At 43.7% G+C, this 26,303-nt stretch overlaps 1 protein-coding gene across 1 annotated transcript in view; it reads right to left on the bottom strand.

Moving 5' to 3' along the window:
• The window catches only part of CPEB3 (cytoplasmic polyadenylation element binding protein 3), a 1,233,156-nt gene that overhangs the window by 1,086,643 nt on the left and 120,210 nt on the right, over positions 1-26,303 (bottom strand). The gene's annotated exons all lie outside the window — the stretch shown is intronic.

The following is a 26,303-nucleotide window of genomic DNA, read 5'->3' as shown; positions in this document are numbered from 1 at the left end:
CAATAATTTGCATGATGCCACACACACGCAGTGCACGCAAACATGGACAACATTATTTAAATGTAAGCATTGCATTGCCAGCTAACGCTGCCGTCAGGCTTCCAAAAATAGTTACAACGCTAACGGAGCCAGATTAATAAAAATAAATAAACCAGCAGCTTGACCCATTTATTCACTGTGATGCTTCCGATAATTATAAATGTGCCTTTACAAAGAAGTGTTTTAAAAGGAATCCCAGCGTGCATGTTCATTACAAGACGGCTAAAAATAATTAATCATGATGTTCAAAGCAAGCCTGTTCATTCCAAGCCAGCCTCAGCCAGCCTCGGCAAAAACGAAAGTAATAAAAAAGCGAAACTGACACTGCCACTGCAGACAATGCTGCGCGCTCCCGAGGTGAAATCCGACACTGAAAAAGCTCGTAACACTTTGGTGTCCACTCTCCTAAATACTGATCACATTAGTTGTCGAGCTGACAGCATTCATGCTTCGCATGAATGCTAACGTCAGCTCGACCTAAAAATGAGGCCACCAACGCCAGGCTGACGCTAGAACGGTTATAAAAGATTTGCGAGTCTTTATCGGCACATACGCAATTACCACGTTCCATTCTGACCAGGGTCCTGCTTTCAGCTCTCGAGCTTATAGGGAGGCCATGGCCAGCATGGGAATTGGGTTGTGGTATTCTTGTCAGTCATACCCCGGAAGGGAATAGTGTGATAGAAAGAAAAAACCGGGATATAAAGCAATCTATAACAGCGAAGGTATTAGGTTCAGGCGCTGGGTGGGTCAAACATTTAATAAGTGTCCAGACTAGTCTTAACAACATGCCAAGAAATTCTCTAAAAGGTTTCAGCCCATACGAACTATTGTTCGGAATTAGAATGAACGTTCAGGACCTCGATAGTCAGATGTCAGTGGTACAAAAAGAAACAAAGCAGTTTGAAGTAAAAGACCGTTTGGCTGTTTTACAGGAACTGAATGAAACAAGAAAATGATTAAGCTACATAAAGTTAAAGCAACAGCCAAGTACCACTGACGAGGCACCACCCGCAACAGCCCCAGCAAGGCCTGTCTGGATTCCAAAGATTGGGGATCTAGTCAGAGAAAAGATCGCGGTTAAGAAGGAATTTGGGCCTTCTTACAGAAAAGCAGTACCTGTCTTAGCAGTCACCGGAACAAGATCAGTTGTGCTACCGCCCCTTGCTGGTAAAAAGGAGAACAGAATCGTGTCTATCGATCTGGTAAAACCACAAGCATGTGGCCTATAATCAACAGTAGGCCCAGTGGACTCCCAAGAAACAACAGAATACCCAAACTTGCAACAATCCAAGAGGTTCAAACTGAAAGACTCATCACATTCGATCAGCCTGCAGTGCACAATGAAGGACTATGCAATACAGCCATGGAACTCGTGCCTCTTGAAACACAGATTGAAACAGTTCGTCAAGAAACAACACCAGTCTACACTAATGTGGCATCAGAAAGTGCTACCGAGAGACAGATTGAAAGAATTGACAGAACTGCCTCTGGTTATTTCATCAACTTCGACAACTTCTCTGAAGATTTAAACGACCCCGAAGTAATGCCAGAAACAAAAAAGTCTTTTAAAGAAAAAGCAACGGAACTCTTTCATCAACTGAAGGAAATCTACCTTGTTTACCCTTGGCTAGAGTTCTGGTTCGGTCTAGGTGTATTTTTCCTCCTGCTTTGGCTCATCATGGTACTATGTTTGGGAAAATTCATTGAAGGAAAATTTATTACAATGGACACAGCAAGTCAGAACATCAACCTAGTCCTGAAACCACACAGATCATCCCATGTGAAGAAAAGAGAACTGTCAACAGTAAATGTCACAGCAATTCCAATACCTGGTGGGGTAGTATGGGAGAAAACAGACTATGAGATCTATGGTCCGGTCGAAATCCTGAAGTATCCTCATCAACTAAAGGTTTCCTTAAGTGACTTTGTTACACCTAGTACATTCTCTGATGATTGGGACTTTAACAGTATTAATGACATGATGTCTGATTTAGTAATGTCAGCTAGATTCACAGATCATGATTATTTACAAGGTTCATCTAGTTATGAGCAGTTATTCTGTTACACCCACTATGGGGATCATTACTTGCATAAATCTGCACAGCCTAGAAATGTTTTTATGTATAATCAATGGGAACATTGTTCTACACCACCTAAAAGCAGTTCTAAAGCATTTTTTGAGAAATTCAAATACTTCTCAGGGTTTAACACAAGTGATGCAGAAACGTTTTATTATAAACTGTTAGATAAAACAGGAATGAAAACAATGCTGACAAATTCTAAATTGATATATTCAGAAGCATTTTATGATAAAATGATGACATTTGGTTTTGATTATTGGAAAAATAATATTGAAACGAAAACAATTTGGGGTACAAAAGATTGGCAGGTGCAAGGCATAGAAGCACTATTTAGAACCTGCATGATACCAGAACAAATGTTATTTTTAAATGACACTGTACACCAAACATCCTGTCTTGGCCTAGCTAAGAACAAAGAAATGAAAACACCGTCTATACCAAAGCCAATACATGAAAATGCAACTGCAGATAATGAGTTAGACGTGTCACACATTTTACATTTCAACAGAACACATCCTGATTGGAAAAAGTGGTTAATCTGGCCTACAGACACAAATAGCTGTCAAGATAGATTCCTGAATAAAACACAGGGTTTAAAAATGACCAGATTAGACTCAAGATATTCCCAGAGACAACATCCAGGGGTTATAACAACATACAGTGTAGGTAAACTCTGCCTTGAATGGCTTACAACATCCACACTGGCTGAAATTAAGCAACACTTGTCTTTATTAAAAGATGGTGCTGATTTGCGCGATTTCATTCTTGGACCACGCAAACAGCGTCAAAAGCGTTTCATAGCGACCAGCATCTATGCTGCTTACAACGAGGCTTGGAAAGTAAAGCAAATTGAAACTGCTGAAAAGATACGAGAAATTGATCGTATTAATTTGGAGAAATCACTATCTGTAGTAGACAATGGGTTAATGACTCTGTCTTCCAGAATATATTCTTTGGACAATATTGTATCCTCTGCCTTTGATGTGATAGACAGAGATTTGCTAATGTTACAACATGGCCAGTCTCAATTACGCTCTATTATAGAACTAGGCTGGACGCTGCAAAATCTTCGTTCAGGCTATGTGCCTTGGCGTTTGATAAACACAACGTCATTATTTTCCATTTTTAACCTTACTGATAAACAGATCAGTTTGGCACAGAAAGGAGCAGACTATACAATCTTGAGCATCGAGAAACTCGAGCGATTACCATTGACAATGTCAGAGAGTCCTGTCATTGAATGGATAATACACGGAATTATCACAATTCCGATAACAACTTTCCGATTTCATAAGTGCCTTGAATACATACCTGCTGGCCAGTATGAACAATTGGGTAAGGGATATGTAAAATCCGAATGGAAATTACCATACACTCATTCTTGCTATAGTGACAGCGACAAAAATGTATTTCTTAGTGGTGACAACTGTAAACACTCACTAAGCGGTATACTTTTGTGTCAGGGTATTAATTTACACGGAGCATGTGATGGAAATTCAAACAACCTTTCATGCCACCAGCTAGTCACACCTGCAACTCAGATAGAGCCCTTCTTTATGCAACTCGCAAACGGGAGTTACATTCTAAGAACGGATCACAGGTGCTGTGGCCTCGCGCCCGGACTAAGTTATCTAGTAGAAGTAACGTCCATGGTCAAATGCTGTATGCAAGCATTGTTCCCGAGCGGGCCTCCAGACATAGTGACTCCCATCTGGCCTCGTCTGAATCTCTATTCTATACGAATTGATACATTAAGCAAAATGAAATCTGTGCTTTTACAGACAACAGTGCCTATAACGTCATCCAAAGAGACGTATGATCTTCTAGTCGCAAGGACGGCTACTGAGGTCCATGACCTTTTATCAACAAATTGCCCCGTGCATTTCGTACAAATGCTCGACGAGCTCCTTAACATGTCTAGTGCCACGAGCATCCCAGGCATATTTAAGACAGTCTTTACGGGACTGCTAACACCCTTCCAGGCAATTTTGGGAATCTTTCCTAATTTTGTGCACTCCATCTTTGGTGGTATTCCACTATTTTTTGGACTCATCGCAGGGATTCTATTTTTGACCCTCCTGCTACGTTATGGCAAGCCTCGGCTCAGACATAGCTCCCATGGGAATGGAAGAGACAATCCTAGCAATGCGCTACAGGGACAGGATAACTAACGTCCTCGGATTGGCCAGGCTGAGAGATCTAAACATGACCTGGTTCCTTTCATTCAGACCGATATGGCAAAATTGCATTTTACCTGTGCTACGGTGTATGCTTTGCGGCGAGGAATGCGTGTTGGACATCTGTCTTTCACTTCCATCAGCAGTACCAATGGACGTCGATACTTTGCTAAGTCCAATAACGGCTCACGCATTGTGTTGTCCCCAGCGGCTACCAATCCTGATGACGGCATTTGTGGAGACTCCTGTACTACAGCCAAGTGGTAACAGTGGAGCGAGTGACAAAAGCAACATCATCCAGGTACAACGTGCTGTGAGCATTGCTGGTCCTGACTTCGATGACAGCAATCATTCTCACACCTGCCAAGTTTCAGCGCTATCTAATTTGGTTGAACTATCACCTGATTTTGTAGACCAATTCTTTGCGAGCCTGTCTGATACGATGTTCTCACCCATAGAGAAACAATAACTTTTGAAAAGCTTTCCGACACACAGCGTTCCTATGAACTCTGGATTCGGCCTTCAGTTTTGATCAACAAAAAACTGCCAGGAGCTTTGGTAAACTGATTTTTCTTTGAATTGGACAATTTTTAAAATATTGACCTTTTTTCTTTTTGGCACGAACAATTCTTTGCTTAACGTAAAAACTATTCTTAGAGAACAGAAGCTTCACACTTCTATTTCTAAACACATCTAGAGACATAACAACATTACACCAGCCTCTAGCACACATGTTATTACAATGCATTTTTATGTGATGATTTATCTCGCATTTCTTCTGTCAGAGATACTTCATGTGTAATTCTTTTTGCATAATCGTTCATTGATTTTATATGCAATACATTTTGAATGATTACTATGCTTTAAAAAACGTACAGTACCTAAATTCCATGTATTACAAGTACGCCTATTTCGAATGCATTTATGTATTTTGGGGTGGGCTATGTTACACAATGTTACACATGCATCTAATTGCTTAGTTTAGTAATTTTGATGGACATGAATTCGTGGAGTGGGTGTCATGTGCTTATCTAGGTTCCTGATCGATACTGTGACCTTATGCCCCTATTCGGCTATAAAGCCCTTTATTCCCTATATTGGCATAACCGTTCAAGTGCGATTTTCTGAAAAGTCATCTCTGGCCTCACACGAGCAGAGCCACATTCCAGCATGACTCTCTGCTACTTCCTTTGCGACCAATTAGTGCAATGACAGAGCAGCAGTCACTATCTGATATTCCTAGATAACACTCCGAGTTCTTCAACAAGATAAAAACTTAGCAAACCTGGAAATCCCCGCTTGCTATGTTTTGATTAGTAATAGAACTCTAATGAGCAACTGATAGCTGCCACTTCCTAGTGACATCTTTTATTGACGTCTTATGTCCAGCAAACTTGCGTCAAACCCGGCACCTGTCAGGTATAAATATTACCAACGTTGCCTTAAGCAATGCGAAGCTAGCTGCTGTTGAGCGAGAGCTACTGTTGCTGATGCCAGCTGCCTGCATGACCAGTGTTGGTAAAAACTAGCACTCTGTCGCTGCAGCCTGCTATCCTGTGGTGGTGAAGCTGCTGATTACCATTATCGCCGCTACAGCGCGAACTGTGGTTCAGTACGCTTGAGGAGCCGTGCAGCCGTCCTCTGCGAAGACATCCAGCCCAGCTGCCCGCGGACGCTGTCACCCCTCCTTCCTCCAGACGCGCTGAGAGAAGCCGCTGCCTTTCTCGTGCAGAGAAATCCAGTCCCGGCGCTTCCGGTTTACCCTCGCGGGTGACTGGGATATCGAGAGAGACCCCTGAAGGAGATACCAATCCTCCATCATTCTATTCAGAGGTATGGTGTTGACTAAACCCTTAGAAGAGAATTCTTGAAACAAACCTTGGCAAAACCAACTTAACTTAAGCTACTTACTTACTCCCCCTTCTCACGTGTTAGGCCTAGGTCAGGCACACTGGGGTAGGCTTAGTTAGAAGCACCAGTTGAGTATGTTAGCCTAATGTATATATGACTGTATATATGTTTTATTACTTTTAAACCATTGTATGGCTAAGAAACCATATCAATGCTTTTACAGTTCTATTTCGCAATTCTTATCTTACTGTACGTACTTTTTATAATAACAGTTATTGCAATTGTGGCAATACATTTCTCTTGTATGAGAAGAAAGACTGTTCAATAAATGTTAACCTTTATTGATACACGCCCGTCTCTCTATTCTCTACATACTGTGAAAGTAAACTGCACCAGACTGACTGAGTGAAATCTATGTCTATTGTTTCACACGACCCTAGAGATCGACTCTTGATCTGAGGAGCAAAGTTGTCATGTTGCACGGTTGTTGGAAAACTGAATCCCTTCTTGTCTGTGCCAAGGAAGCTGATCACTTCCTATGCAGAGAAGAAAGTTTCCAGTGACCTCTGAGCTAGTTGGTAACACAACCCAATTAAGTTTAGCATAGTCAGTGGAGGCCTGGAATATAGCCAGTTCCACGTCGATACTACTGTTTATGTTATTCCAATGCGCAGGGCCTAGTGGGAAACTAGGAACTACACTACAACCTATAAACTGTTATCAAAGAGCTGCTTACAAACTGCATGGTACAAGTTAGTAACATGTCTTTCCCCACTCTTTCATTATCCTGATGCTGCTACAAAGGTTTATTTGGGTTGAAATACATTTTTATTGTTAAAGTCAATGCTAACCACTTTGTTATGTTCTGAATCCTGAGTTTGTGCTTCTCCAGACCAAGCACTCTTTAAAAATGCCTACCAGTGTGAATGACTTGTGAATCCTACACCTTGTAGTTGCCTTTGCCTTATGCAATATTTTCTATACACTGATTTACACGTATGATTCATTGTCTCTATATGTGTGTGATGTAAAGTGCTCTGACATCCTACAATGGTATGAGAGATGCTATAAAACAAATTAAATACATGTGACAGAGGGGCTATGGAGAAATGAGAGAAACTGTTGGAGGGTGATAATAAGGGAATCATTGAAGAACCCCAACAAAGATTGTCGTATCCTGGTGCAAAGTAAGGTTGTCATTTACTATTCCTTAAAAGCTAATACAATTCAATATATAATGATAAATGTGTTGTAGAATGCACCATTGTTTCCTAATATTTTTGAGGGGAGAGCCTCCTAAAGCCCCCTTTGTAGTGGTCAGGCTCACTCACTGCACTTGGTGTGCACCGTATAGGGACTGGCCTAAAATCATTTGCCAAGACTGCTTTGGGTTTTTAATGTGGCCCTGACAGGAGCAGGAGCTTCGTACTGCGAAATAAACCTAATCATTTAAAAGTTAGTCACGGAGATGCAGCACCAACCTTCCCATTAAAATGTTTAGTTTTTTGCAAATTCTTTCAATATAAAATACTAAGGGCCAGATGTAGGTGGCGATTTTCGGCCATTACCGACCGGTATTGGGCAAATGGGATGTAGGGGAACCAAAAACATCTGAATCGGAAACTTTACAGAATCGGAAAATTTACAGAATCGGTAATTTTTCCAATTCTGTAAAGTTTCCGAATTGGAAATTTTACCGAATCGGTAAAATTACTGAATCGGTAAATTTACCGATTCGTAAACTTTACTGATTCGGTAAGTTTAACGATTCGGAAATTAAGAAATGGAAAAAATTAATTTCGAGATGTAGGTACGCTTTTAAATACCGATTTTGCATGAAATTCGGTATTTAAGAGTCGGTATTTACCATGGATTGAAATCAGGTGGTAACTAGGTGCAGGCTATAAAAAAGGCCCCAAAATGCACCAGTTTCACCAGAATTGCGCCATTCTATGTCATTGCGAGGCGGCTACGGCTACAGGCAGAAGGAGAGAGGGTCTGGAAGAGGGAGGAGCAGGTGTACAGGCAGAGGATCACTCTATTCCAACTAACTGAGCCTGAGATCCTTCAAAGGTACAGGCTGGACCCCCAAACTATCCTGGACCTTATCAGGGACCTCCACCCACTGTTGGACAATCCAACCCCAAGGGCGCTCGCCATCCCACCCCATGTGCAGGTGCTGTGCAACCTACACCTGCTTGCATCTGGGAGCTACCAGAGTGTCGTTGCTGCGGTAGGTGGGGTGTCCTAGAGCTGTCTGTCCCGTTTCTTTAAAAAATTCCTTGACGCCATGTTGCAGAGAATGCATCACTACATCAGCTTCCCTGCAAGGCATGCAGAACTGCTCAGGACAAAGACAGACTTTTACCAGATGGCTCATTTCCCAAACATCATTGGCTGTATTGATGGTACCTACATACCAATATGCCCACCTGCTGCCACTGATTACATTTATCGGAACAGGAAGTCCACCCACACCATAAATGTACAGGTGATCTGCGATTCCAAGTACATGATCACTGACATAGTAGTCAAATTTCCCGGGAGTACCCCCAACTCTTACATCTTCCAGAACAGTGAGATCTACGCACGCCTGACAGCGGGGGAATTTGGCGAAGGATACTTGCTAGGTAACACAATGTGTGAAACTCCTGTGATACGTATAGCAGATGTATGTGTGTGTGCATGTGAGTAATGTTTTTTCTTCTTGCAATTAGGGGACAGTGCATATGCCCTCCGGTCCTTCATCCTCACACCCTATATCAACCCTACAACACCAAGCCAGAGGAGATACAACAGGGCACACAAGACAACCCGAAACATTGTGGAGCGCACCTTTGGTATGTAGAAGAGCAGGTTTCGATGGCTACATAAGAGTGGAGGGGCCTGCCAGTACACACCAATCACCTGCTGCAAGATGATTGCAGCCTGTGCAATGCTGCACAACCTTGCGGTTAAGAAGGGCACCGAAGTGGATATCTCGGATTATGGGGACCATGATGACGAGCAAGCACTGCCTGAGCCACACACATCTGGAGTTGCAACATCAACTGATGGCAGACACAGACGGGAAGAGATCACAAGCAACTTCTTTTACGTAAGTAAAGAGACACAGACAGGTGGAGTATGCACCCAATGTAGTTTAATTGTATCATGACTTAGGTTTCTAAAGCACAAATGTGCAACAAACATTTTTTAACTTAAATGATGTCATTCCTGGTTCACTTCACCATGAACTGTCATAGTCATTTTCGTCCTCGCTTCCCAGGGCCACTTGTATGGTGCTCACTCTGCCCACTTTCTTGCTGGCCTGTGGCCTCAGCGTGACGCCTGCTGCTCCTCCTTGTCTCTGGGACAAGGGAGTTTGCCATGCTGCTCCTGCTTGTGCTCTCCTCACTCACAGGCACATCCAGAGCAGCTGTTTGTGCAGTTTGGGCATTTAAGAGCGCATCAAGAGCACTGGTCATCCTGCCCATGCCCCTAGTGACCTCATTGCTGTTTTTGGCCATTGCCTCCTGCATGTTACTGCTTCTCCTGCATAGCAGCGATGTGGCAGTGGCCAGGCGGTTGATTGCTTTATTTTGGCCATGAGCACGCTGCCTTTCCTTGCGCCTTGACTCAAAATCAGTGGTGCATAGCAACTGCACCGATTGGCTCATTTCGCACATCCCTGCTGCCATCTCTTTGTTCACTTCTACAAGCTCCCTGATGCCCTTTCCTATGTCTCCTATGTTATTGTTCAGGGACCTCATTTGGCGTTGGCATGACTGGATGGCTCTTCCCTGTATCCTCTGGATTCTCACCATGGACCCCTCCAGGCCACGGAACAAACTTTGACTCTCCACAGTTGCATCTGCACGCCTTTCTAGGATTCTGCGGCGTCTTACACCAGTATGGCCCACCTCAGCACTGGAGTGCAGTGTGCCAGGGCTATCATCCACAGGCAAGTTGTGCGTTTCTTCCCCCGCCATGTCAGCTGCTGCTGACTCCATTTCTAGAAGTGGGGCCACGACATGCCTCCTGCTTGGTTGTGATGCAGGTGTTGTGTCATGCTGTGATGCTGGCATTTCTGAGGATGACAGCAACAGAGGGGATTCAGATCTTAGAGGGGACGCCTGCGACTCTGGAACCATTTCTGAGTCTTGCGCGGGAGGATGGCTACTTGGTGCACCTGTGTCCTGTGGTACGTTCTGGGTAGTTGGACCTGGCTCCTGACTCTCCCCCCTCTCTGGTGGTGTGCCTTCAGTCTCCTGCGAAAGCCTGCGAGACGTTTCACCTGTGGACATATGAGCGTACATTAGCTTAGCGCTACTATCTCACAGTCACTACAATTATATATTTCACACGTTAGCATTATTCTCTGTGCAATCATTTCCCTAACTTGGTGGTTGCTGTGCTGCATGACATGTTCTTACATTTCCTGTTTCCATGATGCATTGGTCCTGTATAGTGCTAGCAGTACTGGACTGGGGTTAACGTGGCCACAAAGGATACAGGTAAGGATGATGGTAGGGGGGGATGCTGTGCATGTGTCTTACCTTTTCTGCTTGCAGCTCTGACAGAGCTGTCTACTTCTCACAGTCCGCAGACGCTGTCTGGTTCAATGGTTGAGGCCACCATCTCCTCCAGGTCAGTAAGGGGGGGTGCCGGGTTCTTGCCTCCGCCAGTTTTTGTTGCCTGCTTAAGGTGTTCAGACAGTTTTTTCTTAGTTTGGCTCCTGAGGTCATAGAATCGCTTTTTCAGGTCCTCAGCGTCTCTGGTAGATACCCCAACTGCATTAACTTTGTCCAGTATGTTCAGCCAGAGTTTTCTTTTGGCAAATTCTGCTACAGTGAGGGACTGCCTGCCAAACTGTTTTTGGTGCACCTTCACCACCTCCTCAACAAGGACCTGCAGCTCCATGCTGCTGAATTTGAGTTTCCTCCTCCTCCTCTCTGTTTGCTCTTTTTCTTTGCTGCTTGCCATTTTGCAGTTTTAAAAGTGCTTAAAACTTTTTCTGCTGCTCAGGGACTCAGCTCAGCTCCAACTGCCTTTCCAGAAGCTTCTAGTTGCAGCTGCCTGTAGCCACTTCCTGGTAGGGAGGGGGAGGGTGGTAGCACCTGATTGGATTCCTACTTATGCTTCACTTTTGTTTGCTTTCCGTTTCGGAAATTACCAAATCAGTATTTACCGATTCGGTATTTACCGAATCGGTATTACCCATTCATTCCTATGGGCCAAAATGAACGGGGAATACCGATTCGGTAAATTCCGAATTGGAAAATACCGATTCGGTAATTTCCGAATGTCCGATTCCGAATTTTACCGAATCTGTATTTTTTACCAATTTTTTATCTACATACCATTTACCGATTCTAAAATACAGATTCGGTAAAATTCTGTATTTTAGAATCGGTAAAATTTGATTACCTACATCTGGCCCTAAAATCCTTAGAAATTAGCGTATTTGTTTTGTGTGCACACGTGTTTATTGTTTTTGAATTACTGCTTTAATTTTTGAAATTTAAATCATGCAAATTGCTTGGGGGTCCCTGGCTTCCAGTGGTGACTCAATGGGGGTCCTTGGGAGTCAAAAGTTTGGGAACCACTGCTTTAGTGGATCTACAATCAGAGGTTGGGAGATTAAGAACAGAGAATCAGAGACTACAAGCAGAAGTTATGCATTTAAAGTTACAAGAATCATTAGACACTAGGGGTCCAGGTACAATTCCCAAGAGTAGAAAAAGTTACATTCAGCATGCACACTTTTCTGTCCCTTCTCAGAACACTGGCTCTTCTTCACGAGGAGAGAGTAACATACCTCCTGTTCATTTCACTGTACATAACGCCAGTCCAGTTCCCCAAGACATGCCTGAGAGATTTAATGGAGATAGTTCAAAATTCAGTGTTTTTATGAACCAGTGCCAATTGCAATTCTTGTGCAAAGCAGCTGCCTTCACAGACAACACGGCCAAAGTAGCTTTTGTTATTTCCTACTTGGCAGGCAATGAGGCCGACTGGGCTGTGCCATTGGTAGAAAATAATATTCCCTTATTGTATGATTTCACCTTATTCCAGGAAAAGATGAAGAGCCTTTTTTCCAAACATACTTTTATGCAGGCTAGTGATAATGCTCTTCTCAATCTGAGGCAAGGATCTAAGGAACTCCTTTCATATATTACCAGTTTCAACAGACTAATAGCAGAGACTCATTGGCCCGAGGAGAAGAGAACCTCCTTGTTTTATTGTGGACTGAGTAATGAACTGAAAGATCTCGTCTCAAATAGTGAACCCGCCTGAAGACTGCCCTGCGTTCATAGATTTGACTGTTAAATTGGACCATAGATTGCACAAACGAAAAGGAGAAAAATCTTGCCTTAATCCCTCCAAGTATTTAATGCTACAAACTGAAAAGAAAGAACCCAAAGACAGCTCTGAGCTTATGCAGATTGGAGGTGTGAGAGGTTCCCTATCTGTAGAAGAAAAAGACAAAAGAAGAAAAAACAATCTTTATCTATACTGTGGAAAAGGAGGACATTACGCCAAAGATGGTCCGGTACGACCTCGTACTACTTCCGAGAACATTGCAAGGAGTCAAAGCATTTCCTACGTGGGGAAAACTGGAAAGCTTGAAGAAAGCAGAGACCGATTCTTCAAGTGTGACGTTAAGTAAGGTCTCTAAATCAAAGAAAGTTGTGCCTCTGGTCCCGAAAAACTTTACCCTGACCATTACTCTGATAGTATCCCCCCAAAATAGGCAAAATCTAGCGATTTTATTGGATTCCGGGGCTACAGGAAATGTCCTTTATATACAACTAGACAGAAATATTGGGTTTCCTTTTGTATTGAAATCACACCCAGAACCGGTGAGAGCGGTTGATGGAACACAGTTATCCTCCGGATTAATCACCTATCAAACACCATCTATTGGGATGCTTTGTGGTAATGGACACTCAGACTACATTACTTTTATCTAATTGATGCCCCTAATTTTGGTGCCATCCATGGGGTTCCATGGCTGCAAGTTCATAATCCCCAAATAGATTGGGATGCTAGAACAGTGATACTGAAATCCCCTTATTGTATGCTAAACTGTTACCAGGAATCCAGCGAGTGGATCAACCCGTTATGCTGTGCAGTGCATACCGTAGCAGCGACATTCTGTCTTCCTGGAATCCATGAAGAGTATCAATCTGTGTTCGATGAAGCTAAAGTCACCGTGTTGCCCCCCCAATCGCAGCTATGATTCCCGTATAGATCTGATACCTGGGGCAGAATTACCAGTCAGTCGTATTTATGCTCTAACAGCCCCTGAGACAGAATATCTGAAAAAATACTTGGACAAACTGATAGAAAAAGGATTTATAAGGCATTCTACATTACCAGTGTCCTCGCTTCTTCTCTTTATACCTAAGAGAGAAGGAGGTTTACGAGCTTGTTTGGATTATCATTCACTTAATAAAGTTACCATCAAAACAAATACCCTCTTCCGCTTATTTCTGTCCTATTCGATCAGGTACGAGGAGCTAATATCTTTACTAAGATAGACCTAAGGGGAGCATACCATCTCATGCGTATCAAGAGGGAGATGAGTGGAAAACGGCATTTCGAAGAAAATATGGGTTATAAGAATACTGTGTAATGCCGTTTGGCCTTTGTAATGCTCCTGCAGCATGTCAATATTTTGTTAACGATATTTTAAGAGAGTACCTTGATATCTTTGTGATTGTATATATCAATGATCTATTGATCTACTCCCAAACAGAACAAGAACACATCACTCATATAAAGAATATTTTGAGCAAATTACAAGAAAACCAACTATTTGCCAAACTGGACAAGAACACATTCCGTACTACACAGGTGGATTTCCTGGGATTTGTAATTTCACCAGAAGGTATCAAGATGGACCCTCAGAAAATCAAGGCATTAGTTAACTGGCCCAGCCCCAGTTCTGTGAATGATATCCAATCCTTTATAGGATGTGCAAATTTCTATAGAAGATTTATAGATCACTTTTCTGAATTGATATCCCCCATAACTCACCTTTTAAGAAAAGGCGTTTAGTTTGAATGGTCAAAAGAGGCAGAACAAGCCTTCTGTAAATTGAAAGACAAATTCACCACTGCTTCTGTCATTAAACATGCCGACAATACACAACCTTATTAAGTTGAAGCGGATGCCTCACAATATGCTGTAGGAGGAGTCCTATTACAGAGAGACAAAAACACTGGACACTTGCATCCTGTTGCCTATTTTTCCAAGACCCTGGGAGGATAAAAGGTAGGTAGGGTAATGGACTGCCCCAGATGGAAGGGAGTTACCACCTTAGGAAGAAAAGCAGCCCTGGTCCTAAGAACCATTAGTTCAGCATGAATGGTCAAGAATGGGGGCTTTGAACTAACAGCTTGAAGCTCACTTACCCTCCTTGCCGAGGTAATTGCAACTAGGAAAACCGTCTTAAAAGACAACAACCTCAAGGGACAATTATGCAGAGGTTCGAAAGGAGAACCCATTAGATAAGTAAGCACCAGATTCAAGTCCCATTGAGGCACAATTAAGGGAGTAGGCGGAAACTTATTTGTAAGCCCCTTCAGAAATCTCAAAACAATAGGAGATTTGAACAAGGACGGCTGATTCGGCAGGAAGAGAAAAGCCGACAACGCCAAAAGATAGCCCTTAACTGTTGCCACAGCAAACCCTTGCTGCGCTAAAGAAAGTGCAAAAAGAAGTATATCCGACAAACAAGCCCTTTAAGGATCGATGGACTTCTCTCCGCACCAAACAACAAATTTGGACCATCTATAAGAATAAATGGATTTAGTGGAGTCACGCCTGGCCGATAAAATGACATCCACCACATAGTGCGGGAGAGAAAAGGAATTCAGATTACCCCGTTCAATCTCCAGGCATGAAGGTGTAAGGTCTGGAGGTGGGGGTGTAGAACCTACCCCTCCATCTGAGAGAGGAGATCTGCCCTGTGAGGCAGACGGAGCAGCGGGCATGAGGAGAGGTGGAGAAGATCTGTGTACCACACCCTTTTTGGCCAATCAGGGGCGATCAAAATAACTTGGGCCCGGTCTTGGCAAATCTTCCTCAGAACCCGAGGAATCAAGGGTATGGGAGGAAACGCGTAAAGGAGCTGTGAGTCCCAACTCAACTGAAACGCGTCCCCCAAAGCTCCCAGCATCGGAAACTGGAGGCTGCAGAATGACGGGCTGGGAGCCTTCTCGTGAGTGGTGAACAGGTCCACCTGAGGAGTTCCCCACGTCCGGAAGATGTGACGAACCACGTCTGGGTGAAGCCTCCACTCTTGGTCGGCTGAGAACCGCCGACTGAGACTGTCTGCACGTACGTTCAGAACTCCGGCCAGGTGATTTGCCATCAGACAAATCTGGTGGTTCAGGACCAGAGACGCAGCGCCTCTCTGCAGAGACACTGCGACCCTACACCTCCCTGTTTGTTGATATACCACATTGCGGTGGTGTTGTCGGTCAGGACCTGAACCGACCTACCGCGAAGGGAAGGGAGGAAAGTCTTGAGTGCTAGACGAATTGCCCGCAACTCTAGAAGGTTGATGTGAAGCAACCTTTCCTCTGGAGACCAAAGACCCTTGACCTCCAGATCCCCCAGATGAGCACCCCACCCTAGAGTGGATGCATCTTATATCACTGTGGCCACCGATGGGGGAGTCTGAAAAAGCTTTCCTTGAGACAGATTGCCCTCCACACTCCACCAAGATAGATCTGCCGCAGCTTCTCTGGAGATCCTCACTGACTCCCTGAGATCTCCTTGGTATTGATACCACTGCCTGCTGAGGCACCACTTGAGCGCCCTCAGGTGCCAGCGTGCATGGTTGACCAACAGAATACAAGAAGCCATCAGACCGAGCAGACAAAGGACCTTCAGGACTGGAACAACCGCTCCATTGTAAAATAAAGGAATCCTTTGTGGTGGAGGGCATGCACGGCATACATTTGTGTCCAGTACCGCACCTATGAACAGGTTGCGCTGGGAGGGCACCAGGTGAGATTTGGGTACATTTATCGAAAAACCCAACCTGTGTAACAACTGAGTTGTCTCTTGCAGATGATGGAGCACTATCTCTGGAGACTCTGCTTTGATCAGCCAGTCGTCCAGATAAGGGAATACCGGAATCCCTGACCTTCTGAAATGTGCAGCCACCACAGCCATCACCTTGGTGAAGACTTGAGGCGCACTAGTAAGACCAAACGGAAGGACCGCAAACTGGCAGTGTTGCGACCCCACCATAAAACGGAGATACTTCCTGTGCGACTTCAGGATTGGGATGTGAAAATACGCATCCTGCAAGTCGATCGACACCATCCAGTCCTCTTCCAGCAGCGCCTGAAGAACCTGTGCAGGGTGAGCATGTTTAACTTCTCCTGCTTCAGGTAAAGGTTCAAGATCCTGAGATCCAGAGTTGGACGAAGCCTGCCATCCTTCTTGGGGATCAGGAAATACCGTGAGTAGCACCCCTGACCCCTTTCCTGCTCTGGAACCACCTCTATCGCACCCTTTTTGAACAGTACTTGTACCTCTTCCTGAAGGAGCAACAGGTCGTCCTCGTGCAAAAACCCTGGCAAGGAGGGTAATTGGGAGGGAATTCCCGAAAGGGAAGAGCATACCCATTCTCTACAAGATTGAGAACCCAAAGATCTGATGTAACCGATTCCCAATCCCGTAGAAAATAAGTAAGCCGACCCCTTACAGGACCTACATGATCCGGAATGGCGGATCTAGGGCTCCTTTGCTGTTGTAGGTGGGGGGTGGGTATTAGAGGAGGAAGTAGAGGAGGAGGAGGCTTGACGTCCACGAGGACGACCCCTTTGTCTACCCCTGTAGGACTTGTACAAAGGAATTTGTTGCTGCTGCTGCTGTGGGTTCTGCTTATAGGTATGAAAAGTAGACCTTCCAAAACCCTTGTACTTCTTGGGGAAAGAGCCTCTAGTCTGTAAACCCAAAGATCTTGCTGTCGCTCTGCTATCTTTAAACCTTTCCAAGGCAGCATCAGCTTTCTTTCCAAAAAGGCCTGTGCCATCATAAGGCAAATCCATCAGTGCAGCCTGAACATCGGCTGAAAACTTATAAGTCTTTAACCAAGCAGCTCTTCTAGTGGCAATCGAAGACCCCATGATCCTAGCCACTGAATCCGCCGTGTCCATACCACTTTGTATGACCTGATGAGCTGCAGCCTGCGTGTCAGATACAACTTCACTAAAGTTCTTCCTATCCTCCTCAGGAAGCTTAGATGATAGCTGCTTCACTGTGTCCATCAAAGCATGAACATATCTGCCTAGCAGACAAGTAGCATCCGTCAATTTTAGGGCCATACTACTTGACGAAAACACCTTTTTCGCATTTTGATCTTGCTTTTTAGAGTCTTTATCTCCAGGAACCTGGGGAAAAGCACCTGCCAATCTCTTTGAGCAAGCAGCCTGAACAACCAAACTCTCTGGTAAAGGATGAGTGGACAAGAATTCAGGATCTCCAGGTGCCACCCTATAGCGTCTTGCAACTGATTTTGACACCACAGGAGCAGTAAGAGGCCTATTCCAGACTTCCAATATAGGTTCAGTTAGAGCCTCAGTAAATGGAAGAGTTGGCTCAATCACAGAGGACGGAGAATGGAGAACCTCAGTAAGGATGTTAGACTTGTACTCCACAGATGGTAAAGTCAAATTTAAGAGTTCTGCAGCTTTCTTAATCACCACATGGTAAGGAGCCACATCCTCAGATACAGTGGGCAACTCCCATTCCGGTGAAAGTTCCAGACCACTTGCATCCTGCAACTCTTCAAAGTAATCCTCCTAATCCTGAAGTTCGCCTTCTTCAACATCAGGTTCCTCATAATTTCTTTCCTCCATAAGGCGCTGCGCTCTACGCCTCGACCACTCCATCTGAATCGACGTCGCCGGATCCGGTAACGACTCCGATGGAGTCGGGGCGGGCATCGAATGAGGAGCTGGAGCCGCCTTTGAATGAGAAGCTGCAACCGGCGTCGAACCTCGATTTTGATCCCGAGGTCGCTCCGGAGCCGGCGACGCAGTGTACGGAGTCGATGATCTCGGTGGCGCCGAGCTATGCCATGGTGGAATCGGCGCCGGCATAAACTGCAAGAAAGGCGCCGGAGCATAAGCTTGAGGCACGCCCAGATAATATGACAATGGACCCATGGGACCAGCCGGTGCACCAGAGGGAAACATTGCTCTCACATATATGCCATACATGGCATTTAGAAAATGCGAAGGGTCCTTACCTGAACCAGGACACTGAGGGTTCAAACCCACTGGCTGCCCCTGAGGAGGCTGTACCGGATTAAACTTCTCCTGTTCCTCTGGTTGGTGTACCGGAGTCGCCGAAACCTGAGGAGCCTCAACTTCCTCTTCATCATGTACCGAAGACTGGTACGGATCCGGAGACGGATTCAATTCCGGATTCGGTGTTGGCTCCCGAGACTGTAAAGGCGAGGCCTCACCTTCAGGCTTACGAGCTGGAGAGGGAGATATCATGCCCTTATGATGTCTTCAAGAAGATGACTTCTTTTTCGAGTCCGACTCCCTGCCGGAATGGTGTCTCGAACTGTGCTTCTTCCTCTTATGCTTATTCTTCGAGGAACCTGAAGCATGCCCCGAAGCCGACTTCGAAGCCGACTCCAACAGAGACCTCGACCGCGACCTCGTCTTTGACCTCGAGCGTCTTGATCTTGTCCTCTTGGTATCCTTACCCTTAATATTGGCAGGAAGGAGTTTCGCCTCTCGTTCTCGAAGAGCCTTTGGGTTCATCTTCGAACAGGAACGACAACCCTTGACGTCATGATCCGAGCCCAGACACCACAAACGTACACCATGAGGATCAGTAATGGACATCATCCTGGCACACGAATCCCATTGGCTTAAATCCTGTCTTCTTCGATGACATCTTGACGGAAGACAGCACTCCAACAGATACAGGAAACCACAACAGTAACAAAGTTACTATCCGCACAACAGAAGATCCCAAAAAAACGTTAGCGTCGACGACGCGGAAAAAAGGGAACTGATGTCATCACGCCGACGTAGGCCTAATAAGGATTTAGTGACATCAGTCGGAGTCGTGCGCGATGCCGTGATCCTATGACATCGTCCACGCCGGCGTGCTACAAAAGAATTTTCCGAACGTTGCCGACGCAGGGGATATTCACAAGGTGAGGAATCCACTGGCACAGGGATGTGGAATTCCTATAGCCCGACGCCCAGGACATTTTGTTTGGGGTCAAGGGCAACAAATTTTAATGTGCATTTTGTCCTTGGGACAAGCAGGCCCAACCCCCTGCAGCACAAACCCTTTGGCTGCCAGTTTGCAGTACCACATTAAGGATCAGGGAAGGGCCCTGCCTGCAGTTAAGTTAATAATTGTGTGCATATGTTAATGCTGTTCAAACTTGTATCTATGGTTCATTAATTGAGAGCCTTTATTATTAGGCTGGGCACTCTCAGTAAATGTAAGTTATGACAGCACTACTGACAGTGGTTCCAGTATAAAAATGTGGACACACGGTTTCTAAGTTTAGCAATATGAGGCTATGCATAATGCTCCCAGAAGGCTCTCTGATTAGATGCAAATATTTGCAGAAGCTTGAAATCAAAATTAATGATTATTTGCTTTCACTATAAAATGTTCCTAAAAAATGAAAGTAGGAAAAACATGTTTTTGCTAAACTACTGTAAAATTTCAGGTACCATTTCTTTGCAGCATCATTTAGCAAAATATGTTGATGCATGCTAGTATTGCCCCAAAATATTCATATTAGAAAATCATTGTAACCAGTTTCAATACGATTTCGGGAAGCAAAAATAAACAAGCATTGGCAAAGCCAGTAGGTCTGAAATGGTGGTCAGCTTTTTAGTTTTGGCAATGCGTAACTTGTTTTGGCATGGTTTTTGTAAAACCTTATTGATGTGAGAGCTCCCAGTTCCTCACCATTATAACAAACATTGGCAAAAGCAAAAATTGTTTTTGGTCTCAAAAAAGCATGCACTGCCAATTAGTTACTGGCACTGAACAAAACTACTTTGTGTGCCGATATGCTCCTTGTGAAAGAGCAGAATGTGGTCACTCACCGTGAAGCCAGCCGATACAGAGAGAGAATTTTAATAAACACAAAAGGTCATGGTTAACGCAAGACCAAATTAGGGGCCCACTTTTTAAAGAAAGTCTCAAAAGTGCACCCTTGGTATATGTCCTTGCAGTAAGGGCAGCTATATGGCTTTCGTGAATTCTCAAGAATTTACAGCAGTCGGGCAAGAAATAGTACTCCTAGAAAGTATCTGTGAACTGCATTTTAGAATGAGGAAATGTGCATGTGTAGATTTGCTCTTGCGATAACCTGAGAGTTTGCAAGTTTATTTTCCCTCCCACCACTTTATTCCCAACTCTGGAAGAAGGTTTACATCTGCCATTGTCAGGAGTAAATTTCAAACATTTCTCAGTATTGGATAAGATTAGAGAAGAGTTTTTGAAAACCCTTAAAACATGCAAGTAAGTAGGTTTGCATAGACTCAAAAGGACACTCTAACCCTGGAACTATTGTTTACCACTACCTTCAGTCCCAGTATTTAGATCTGCGGAAAGTAGCAACATAAAGGGATTGCTAGTATTCAAACACTACTATGGTAGGTGCCCTGGCATAATCAGAGAGGCTATATAATGAGATTGCTGCCATAATTTTACGCCGCACAACATGACACCAAAGGGACAAGTGGATTTTGTTTCAGGACAAGTAGATATATGAAGCAACCTGTCCCATGGACAAGTAGATATTTTAATAAATTCCACACCCCTGCTGGCAGATGTATCTATCAGAACTATACCATTGGGGAAAGAAAATTATTGGCTATTAAATTTGCCTTCCAGGAATGGAGACACTATCTGTTGGGCTCCCCCTCATGTGGTAACTATCTATTCCGACCATAGAAACCTTTAATTTTTTAGATCAGCCCGAGCACACACGCCCAGACTAATGAGATGGGTCTCATTTTTTAGTGAGTATGATTTCGTCATTACTTACCGCCCTGGACCTCAACACGGCAAAGCCGATGCCTTATCTAGACTAGGGCAACACACATCTGTGTCATGTGAGTCTTATCTTCCCATCATTCCTGGAAATAAGGTTATAGGGGTAGAGGAGCATGGAGATGGAACACCCAGAAAATTCACTGAACAGCTGGAAGAACAATGCCCATATCCCGCCAGAGGAATGGGAAAAGGTGTATCTAAATCAGATTAGAGATAACTTATATTATCACGAGAACAAGTTGTATATACGAACCGCCCCATTGCAACAACAACTATTGCAATGGTGTCACAGTAGTTCACTGGCAGGACACCCTGGGAGCAGCAAGACACTAAAAACTTGTCAATAATGGTTTTGGTGGGAGGAAATGGCCAAAGATAGTACTACTTTTGTTAATTCATGTTCGACTTGCGCTCGACAAAATGCGTCACATTGTGCACCTACTGGTTTGTTAAAGCCCACAGCTATACCCCCTTCGCCTTGACATTCCATCAGCATGGATTTAATTACTGATCTCCCCCGCTGTCAAGGATACAACACAAAATTTGTAGTGGTAGACATGTTGACCAAGATGCCTCATTTCATTTCCTTGAAAGATATACCCTCCTCTAAAGACTTGGTCCACATATTTTTGGAGCATATAGTGCGTTTACATGGTCTTCCTTCTGTTATTATTTCTGATAGGGGTTCCCAATTTGTGTCCAGATTTTGGCAGGGCATGTGTTCAACTCTTGGTATTGATCATACACTCTCTACTTCATACCACCCACAAACAGACTGTCAAACCGAAATAACTAATAAGACCATAGAGCTATATCTGCCTAGTTTACTAACCACCATCACAGGTACCTGGGTGCAAGCACTTCCATTAGCAGAATTTGCTTACAACACCACCACACTTTCTTGTACCAGAGTCTCCCCTTTTTACATCACACTAGCACAGCATCCAAAGTTAATGAATTAGACAGTATTCCTGCTCTTAAGGATCATCATGACACTCTTAAGTCCATTTGGAATCATGCTAAGGCAGAAATATTCAAGGCTAAGGAAACTATGAAACAGCAAACCGATAAACTATGCAGGCCAGAACCCACCTATGAAGTTGGAGAGAAAGTATGGTTATCGACAAGAAACTTGAGGCTAGCGGGATCTAGAAAATTGCAACCTCGTTTAATAGGTCCCTATGTCATACAAAAGATAATTATTCTAGTTACACTGAAGTTGCAATTACCCGCAGACATACAAATTCACCCAGTATTCCACTTCTCCTTGCTCAAAAAATACCCTCCCCCTCAAGTACCTGAGACACCACCCCCTGCAATAATAATAGGAGAGGAAGAATATGAAGTGACCAAAATACTTGATTCCCGGAGACAAAGGAGTAAGCTGCAGTATTTCATTGATTGGGTAGGCTATCAGGGGCGGTGGGTGACATTTGAAAGTGGTGGGGCGCAAAGTGATTTGCATACAGCACCGTAGCGTGCGAGTGCAGTGAGCGAGCCCGAACTCCAAAAGGGGGGTTTGGGGAAGTTACCCCCCCCCAAAGAAAATTTTGAAAAAAAGAAGAAAAATCGTGCATTTTCAAGCAAATTTGAGAAAGCAGGAAGGTTAATAAAGCAATTGTAAAAGTGCAGTTATTACATTAATAGATGGCATAACATAGGTAGCTGCTTATTCAGTATAACCACAGAGCTTCATACATTTCGTCCTATTACGCTCAGGTGCTGAATTCAGACTATAAGACTTTCATGAAAATCTCAGCTCTAAGAGTAGAAGAAGTTGCACAGCAGTTGGGAAACAGCCTTCACAAAGCATTAGGAAAATGAGAGGCAATTACTTGAAAGCAAACTGAAAGCAATGCATCAAGTAGTAACTTAAAGCAATGCATCCAGCAAAACAATGCATGCAGTCAACCATACAAAAGTAAACTAAAGCAAGTGTGAACCTGTGAACCTTCACTTTGAAAGCAAGGTGCTAGTCAACAGGCCAGTCACATACATTTAAACTGAAGAAGAGTACACTTCAGCATGCAGACACCAACATAAAAGCACCAAGCAAGTCAAACAGTTTAATGAAAGAAAAATGAAAGCAATACATCCAGCAAACTAGACAGTGACTCAAAAAGTAAACGGAAGCAAGTGCACACTGAAAGGAATACGCAGTCATAAGTCAGACATTCACAGAAAAGCAACTTACCAAGACACCCAATCAATTATATGGGAAAAACTTGAGCCAATGCACCCAGAAAACCAGACCAGCACACCAAAACATCCCACCCATGATTGGATGGCAGCTGTGCTCTTATGGTCACCCCTCAGTTTTTTGGCAGGGTTAAGCACCCCCCAGTTTTATGCCCTCTGCGTCTGAAGGGGAGACAGGCAAAAGGGGTCATAATGGGACATCTGGCACAGCCACTTTGTAATCGAGGTCACCCACCCAGCTCAAGACTGAGTTACAGGCTGATCTTAAATCTTTAAACAACCACAAGGGTCTCCAGCTAGTTGGTTCTTGAGCCAAAAGAGTCCTCAGCTCACTGGGAGTCTTTACATCACGCCTGAGATGACATGACAATGTCCCTTAATCCGGAGCAACTCTGGGGACTGGTCTGGGTCTGGATCTGACTTGGTACGAGCAGGATACAAAAAGTAACGGGTAGGTGGTAACCTACTTCAAGTGAAGGAGCTGTAAGGAACCTAAGCGCACTGGTGTGGATACCACTAACAGGGCAGCTCTGGCTTTCTCAGGGTGGGTGTCAGCTGTGTGATGAAACCAGCATGTGAAGCAGTTACCTCAAACAAACTAAAACCAATGCACTCATCAAGACAAGGAGTTACAAGAAATCAAACAGAAAACCACCATCAAGCCAGGTAGTCACCTAAAGGCAAATTGAAGTGACTGCACACTATGGGAAGTGCACTTCACCAGCCAGCCTATTACACTAAAGTAAAATAAAAGCAATGCTCCCAGTAAACAAGACAACATAAATTGAAAATGTTTCCCCGCAGGACCAACAATCACAAAAAGTAAAGAAACAGAACGAAGTCAGAGGCACTCCAGGAATGAAGATTTGTGTAACCAGATGCGATTGTTGAGGTATGGTGGGTCAGTTTTATGTAGTGCTCTGAAAGTGTGAATGAGTAGTTTAAGTTGTGCTAGTTTGTGAATGGGAAGCCAGTGGAGCTCTTTCAGGTGTGGTGTGATGTCAGTTCCGCATGGGAGAATGAGTGATTTTAGCCACCATTTTGAGAACCATTTAAAAAAAGAAATAATGAATAGTAAATTAGTAGTATTCTGCAATCATTTTTGTTCGTATTTATTGATTTGCCAAGCTCTCTGATGTCTGTGAGTTTGTTCGCAATTTCTGATACTTCAAAACAAATAAATAAGGAACAAGCAATTACAACTGGAATGCAATTAAGCTTGCTACTTGTCTGCTAATTGAACATAGGCACATAAAAGCCCGAAGCAACACAACTTGGTATCAGTGTATATTTGTAAGAGGGAGAATAGGAGCCTGTACCTGATAATGCGAATGCACCTGAAACACTGGGTGTTAGCTGGTGGCACAATGGTTGTATGGTTGGACACGGTTAATGGTACAATAATTGATTGATGGGTGCAAGGTACAGGGGCAGTGTGTGCCTGGTAAAGAAGTTTATTATTACCAGTGTGGTAGAATTGGGGTGTCTGTACTTTTGTAATATTAAATTGTATATATTACGTGGGATTTTGCAATCCCTTTAAGAAAACTGGTCTCCAATTTCTTTATAAAAGTCTACTTGTGACACACCCATTTGCCTGTTAAAAAGAAATGATGTAGACACTCTTATTACAGTTGAGTTGTGATGTCACAACGCCTGCTGGCAGAGCCAGCAGCCAAGGGGAAAGGCAGGTCAGGTCACATTGCTAGAACCAACAGCAAACAGAAAACACACAAAATCATCACATCAAATCACAAATAACAAGTGTCCACAGTAGGAGCAGCTTGCATGGACAAACAGGAAATGCCCACAATCCGACCCCCTAGAACGAAAGAGCAAATCCACCCGTACCAATCACCAGAGTACAAATAGCAATGAGACTCATTACTAACACCTTAGCACAAATACCAGATGGACAAAAACAACCACATGTGCACGGGTAACAAATATACACACTTCTACCATAATTTGAAAATGTCTACATTTCTAGCCCCCAGACATTGCTAACCCCATCACCTTCCACAAATATGGACTCATCACAGTAACCGCTCACCCGCACCTTGAAACAAGGCTTCAATATTCTCCATTACCACCTTTTTTCGTATTTGCATGCGTCAAACATGTTTGACTAAATGATGCCTCAAATAAATTGTATCCAAAGTTGGTCCAAAAGTTTAGCAAAACATTTTTTCAAGCTGCAAAATTGTTGTGCACACTTTATCTTGAAAGCAAGCAATCTCAAATCTTGTTTTCACGTTTCTCCATGTATTTGCTTATAATCAGGGACCATTCTGAGAAGATTATATGTAGGCCAATAAATAAGAAAGGAGCCCCCTGGAAGAGCGGATGAAGGGCAGACAAGCAGGGGAAATAACAGCTAAATTCAAAGAATAAGAACAATCTGCCCCTTATGATTTATAATAAGGCTCAAAAAGAGTCCTCAATTCACATAAAACAGCAATAAGGTCACAATAACCAGAAACAGAAACAACTGAAAATCATAGTGGGCAGATTGTTCTTGTTCTTTGAATTTAGCTGTTAAGATTATATGTAGGCCCAAATTGTTGGATTTTGCAAAATTAACACAAACTGAGTGTACATCTTACTGCATTTCATGAGAGCTCTTACCCAAATAGTAAAGGCTTTGCATCAATCAATCATATATACAAGTTTGAACAAGTTATTCATATGGATATTTTAGTCTTAGATGTGGACAATCCTCTTTTAGAAATCCATACTGTTGTACTGTGAACTGTCAGCCAAAGGATTTCTGTTGCTGGGGATGTTACCTAGTTGTAAACTGGACGAAGTAAACATGAAATCGTATGGTCCTTGGCCTCAAACAATGTCTTGGGCGTTGTGATAGGAATTCTACACCTCTGAGCACAGCTGCCAA

This window comes from Lissotriton vulgaris, chromosome 5 (assembly GCF_964263255.1).
Source record: "Lissotriton vulgaris chromosome 5, aLisVul1.2, whole genome shotgun sequence".
In the NCBI taxonomy this organism is placed as follows: Eukaryota; Metazoa; Chordata; class Amphibia; order Caudata; family Salamandridae; genus Lissotriton; species Lissotriton vulgaris.
This window is presented reverse-complemented; position numbering and strand designations above follow the sequence as displayed.